This window comes from Gekko japonicus, unplaced genomic scaffold (genome assembly GCF_001447785.1).
Source record: "Gekko japonicus isolate JY-2015 unplaced genomic scaffold, Gekko_japonicus_V1.1 scaffold3643, whole genome shotgun sequence".
In the NCBI taxonomy this organism is placed as follows: domain Eukaryota; kingdom Metazoa; phylum Chordata; class Lepidosauria; order Squamata; family Gekkonidae; genus Gekko; species Gekko japonicus.
This window is the reverse complement of record NW_015174951.1, coordinates 72,288-77,112: the sequence shown is the minus strand read 5'-3', so window position 1 is coordinate 77,112 and position 4,825 is coordinate 72,288. Positions and strand designations below refer to the sequence as shown.

General features: G+C 45.4%; 1 protein-coding gene across 1 annotated transcript in view; it reads right to left on the bottom strand.

Moving 5' to 3' along the window:
• Positions 1-2,933, bottom strand: part of SMAGP (small cell adhesion glycoprotein) — a 24,153-nt gene extending 21,220 nt beyond the window's left edge. Inside the window, exon 1 of the mRNA XM_015425131.1 lies at positions 2,819-2,933. The gene's annotated coding sequence lies outside the window, so the exon portion shown is untranslated. The remainder of the gene's footprint in view (positions 1-2,818) is intronic.
• Between the last annotated feature and the right edge of the window lie 1,892 nt (positions 2,934-4,825).

Here is a 4,825-nt window from a genome sequence, read left to right as displayed (position 1 = left end):
TTTTAATACTGTATTTCTAAGGAACTTGATTGAATGTGTGAGTGCATCAGTATTGTTTGTATGAGATTTATATTCTTTAAGTAAAAAAACGTTTATTTTAACAACAACAGCCTCGTTATCCTTCGCTGGGAACCCTTGGTGGGAACAGGACCTTGGTATAGTTGGCAAGGACCCATTTATAAATTGCCAATTGCTGTAAATAAAGCAATTCGGCTAACACTGGGGAGGTGGGCTTTAGGGAGGGAAGGGTTTTAAGTAGGGTATAATGCCATAGAGTCCACCCTCCAAAGCGGCCATTCTCTCCAGGGGAACTGATCTCTGTCACCTGGAGACCAGTTGTAATTCCAGGAGATCTCCAGCCATCACCTGGAGGTTGGCATCCCTAGGGCAGGCATAGTTTGGCCTTTTCGTTGACCAAGACATTCCCTAGTGGGAGAGTATTCAGGAGGGCCACTCTGTCCAGGCTCCTCCTCGCAAAGGGGACCACCACCTAGGGTTGCCAACTCTGGTTTGGGGAATTCCTCGAGATTTGGGGGTGGGACTTGGGGTGAGGAGGGTTTGGGATGGGGATGGACCTCAGTGGTACAATGCCCTAGAGTCCACCCTCCAAAGTAGCTATTTCCTCCAGGCGAACCGATCTCTGTGGTCTGGAGACCAGTTAAAATTTCAGAGACCTCCAGGCCCCACCTGGATGTTGGCAAGCCTACCACCACCTCCTTTTCCTAGGCAGGACTGTGGCCTGACCACAGGTACAGCTGCTGCCATTTTTTAGAGGAGAAGGCTCCAGCCTCCTTCCTTATGAAGAGGACAGTCCAGGCCTAGGCACAGCCCTCACCAGGCTAACACGTGGGCCACCATCTATCTGAGAGACAGTGGCCATGAGGACAGGGACACCAGGGTTCTGTCTAGGATTGCCAACTCCAGTTTGGGAAATTCCTGGAGATTTGGAGACTGAGTCTGGGGACAGCAGAGTTTGGGGAGGGGAAGGAGCTCGGCAGGGATGAAATTCCATACAGTCTACCCCCTGGAGCTGCCATTTCTTCCAGCGGAACCGATCTCTGTAGTCTGGAGATTGCTTGTAACTCTGGGAAACCTCCAGGACCCACCTGGATGATGGCAACCCATGCTCCCTCTAAGCTGTGGAGTCTTGTGAGCAAAAATTCTGCTTTGTGAGCTACTGGCATTAAAGTTGTGAGCTACACCGTGAATTAGTTTGCTCTGGAGCCATCCTTCCTGAGCTAAGACAAAAATGTGTGAGCCAGAGGCTAAAAAACTATGAGCTAGCTCACACTAACTCAGCTTAGAGGGGACACTGATGGCAACCCTAGCCCCCACCTCAGTACCGACAGAGTTGACTTGGAAATATTACAGACGTGGTCCCAAAGTGATGTCAAGCTTTCCCCGGGTCTGTTTTCATTTCCCAGTTTGCCCTTAGGAGAGGATAATTTTGACAGGCTAGGAGATAGAGAAAACCTTTTCTGCCTGATTTTTTTTTTTTTTTGCTGCCAGTCATCCACACCCGGATTGGTTTTTTGGGGTGGGCAGTAAGATTCTCAGGTCCTCCATGGCCACTGGTAGGGGATGGGAGGTAGGGTGGCCAGATCCAAGCTAGGAAACTTCTTGAGATTTGGGGATGGAGCCTGGGGAGATCAGGGACCTCAGTGGGGTACAGTGCCATACAGTCCACCCGCCAAAGCATCCATTTCCTCCATCTCTGTAGTCTGGAGATGAGCTGTAATTCCAGGGGATCCCCGGGTCCCACTCCCACCTGGAGATTGGCATCCCTAGGGAGAGTCTGCTGGGTTACTATTACATGCAATTGCATGTAGACCATGAAAAAAATCGGGCGGCGGGGGGGGGAGAGCAAGGTTTTATTTGCAGAAGGTCACACTAGAAACCCAAACCAAAATATAAATATTTGTCCTGTCCTCCTTGCAGATATCAGATGTTTGTGTTCATGTAACCTGAATGCCCATAGGCTCTAAACTGAGATAAAGAAAACTGTCAACAGTAATCCATGGAAAAATAATAATCTGTTAATATGAAGGGTTCCTCCCTTCCAAGTTTAGTATTGCTAATGATAGAGGCACTGCAGAACACAGCCATTAGAGACGTTGTTCAAAGTTTCCCATGGCTTTTTGTATTCTGTGTACTTGATGCTTCTTTTTCATTCTCAGTTTAGTCATTAAGGACTTTTTGCTTGCATTCTTAAGACCTGCGTGAAGGGGAGGGAAATAAGGTGACAAAAGCCCATACGGCTCGACATTTTAGAACTTACTTTATGATGGAAATGCCGATGCAAAACAACAACAATAAAATAGCGTGCATTTCCCCTTTTTACATCTTTCCGCTTTTAAAACTTCCTTCTTATGACTCTTTGAGAAAACCACTCTTCAGATCATCTTGCCCTTCCTTGAAGGAGCTCAGAACGAGCACTTGGCCCTTCCTTATTTATCCTCAGAACAACTCTGTGAGTTTGGTTAGGTAGATCAGAGAGACTGACTGGCCCAAGATCATGCAGGGGGCTTCCTGGCAGAGGCCAGGTCTCCTAGATCTTAGTCCAGCACTTTAGCCCCTATATTACATTGGCCCTACAGTGTATATTTAGAAGACACAGACATTTGGAGGGGGGGGAGGAATGCAAGAATTGGTCAGGCATTAGAGCATAGCTGATTTGCATTAGTGAACACATGCTCAGAGAGGATCTGCAGCTTGCACTGGCCGTGTGTGCTGTGAAAGCTGATCAGAACTCAGCTGTAGTTATACCCAGCATGAATTGCCCTCCCTTCATCCTCAGATTAGATCCCCCCCCCCTTACCTGATAAGCTGACATTAGAGCAAAAAGTAATAATAGTTCCACGTGTTGCTCTCGGAGTTCCTGCTCCGGGTATCTCTTCCAGCTTCAGTTTCTTTTGGTAGCTGCTTAGCTTTCTGGTGACTAGGCTAAGGCGTTCCCTTCCTGCCTCACATTTCCAGTTTCACTACATTGATAATAAACGGCACAGTCATCAAAATGCCCTCATTAACTCTTTGTGAGGCGCACACAGAGAGAGAGAGAGACAATGCCCACATAGTATTGTCTGTGCATACAGACCAGCTCAGAGGGCTTATAGGTTCATCAGGGCTTACTTGACTAAAAGGTCTTGCTTTTGCAAAAAGCCAGTGACAATCAAGGGCTAAAGCAAGCAAACAATGTGTGTCTGTGATCTGTCTTGCTTTTGCAAAAAGCCAGTGACAATGAAGGGCTAAAGCAAGCAAACAATGTGCGTGATCCCCAAACTCCCACCTCATTGGGAGCGTGTAATCTTTAAGTCCCTCCGTGCAACCTTTTAGTGGGGGACTAAAACTTTAGGGCAACCCATTTACACTGCGTCATGCACAACAGAACCTCTGCACTCAAAAGGCTTCTGTGTAGGCATTCACAGGCAATCTCCATGTGTGACAGTTGCATACACATGTATTTTGTTGCATGGACATAAGGTTTAGCTACACTGGGAAATGGTGGCTAATCTTAGCCTTTCAGCATATGTACATGTGCACACACAGAGAGAGCAAAATATGCCCAGGTTGCGTAGTAGTTCTGACATAGATGTATTCCCTGTGTATGGATTTTATGATGTGAAATGCAGCCATTAGATAAAGGTGAAGGGCATGAGACCTTTTTCACAGAGCAGCGAGAGCTCTCTTGTGTGGCCTCTGAATTTTCATAATTTAATTATTTCATATCTGCTTATTTAAATAGGGAGCCTGCAACATCCCGAACATTGAGGGTTTGTCTGAACAGCTCCTATATGGGTTATTCTTCCCTGGCATTACGAAGATATCCTAGGAATCCAGATGTGCAGGGTGCTTTATTTTGCAATGGTTTCTACCAGTCCACAAAATTGTCAGAGGCAGGCTGTGTCCATATCGCTGGATTTCGACACTTCTTCACTGGGAGTGTTTTCCTTACCCGGAACTGTGCACTGAAGCTCCTTTTTAAAAATGACACATACATACTGAGGTTTGAAACACAAAAAAAGCACCCCTTCAGGAAATTCCTGTCCAACATGTTTTATGAGAACTTTAGCACAGTGTTGACACAGTATTTAGCTAATAAGAAAGATATTTGTAGGTATATCTATATTACAAATGTATATCCATTGTATACCAATGTAATAATCATGACTTGCCCTGAAGGGCTCTGGGAATTGTAGTTTGATAAACATACATGGAGAATTCTTTGCCTGGACTACTTCCTGTACTTCTGGGTGTGTATGTAACTGCTCTTGATGGCATGTGTGAAACTGGTGTCTGGGTAAACCCTGGCTCAACCCTCACTCCCAAGAGTACAGAAAATAAAAATAATTTGGAATGCATAAAAATGGTATATTCACAAGTCTAAAAGAATTTTTTAAAAGTTGGTCAACAGACTTCCTGATAGTAAAGAGTACAAAATGCATATAGTTACCTAGGAAAATGTACAACTAAGAAGGTGTCTGGCTGATCCAGGATTAGAGAAAACCGTGGATAGAAAACCTTACCAATAGCTATGATGGCTAAATAGAACTTTCAGTTACAGAAGCAGTGTACGCTATGTGGATAAATGTACTCCACTTTGGGCTACTTTACACTATTGAGAGTTTTGGGGCCACAAAACCCCCACATTAATTCCAAGAAGTTTCTCTGTTGGTACAAGGACTTGAAAAGGGAGAGTGGTTAATTGCTGACAAGCACCTGATCCCTGCTGATGGCTCTCACAAACACCCAGTACTTACAGCTTACTTATGCAAATACTTCTAGCAGGTAGAGAATCACTGAAGGGCCATCTCACTGCCTGGCAGGA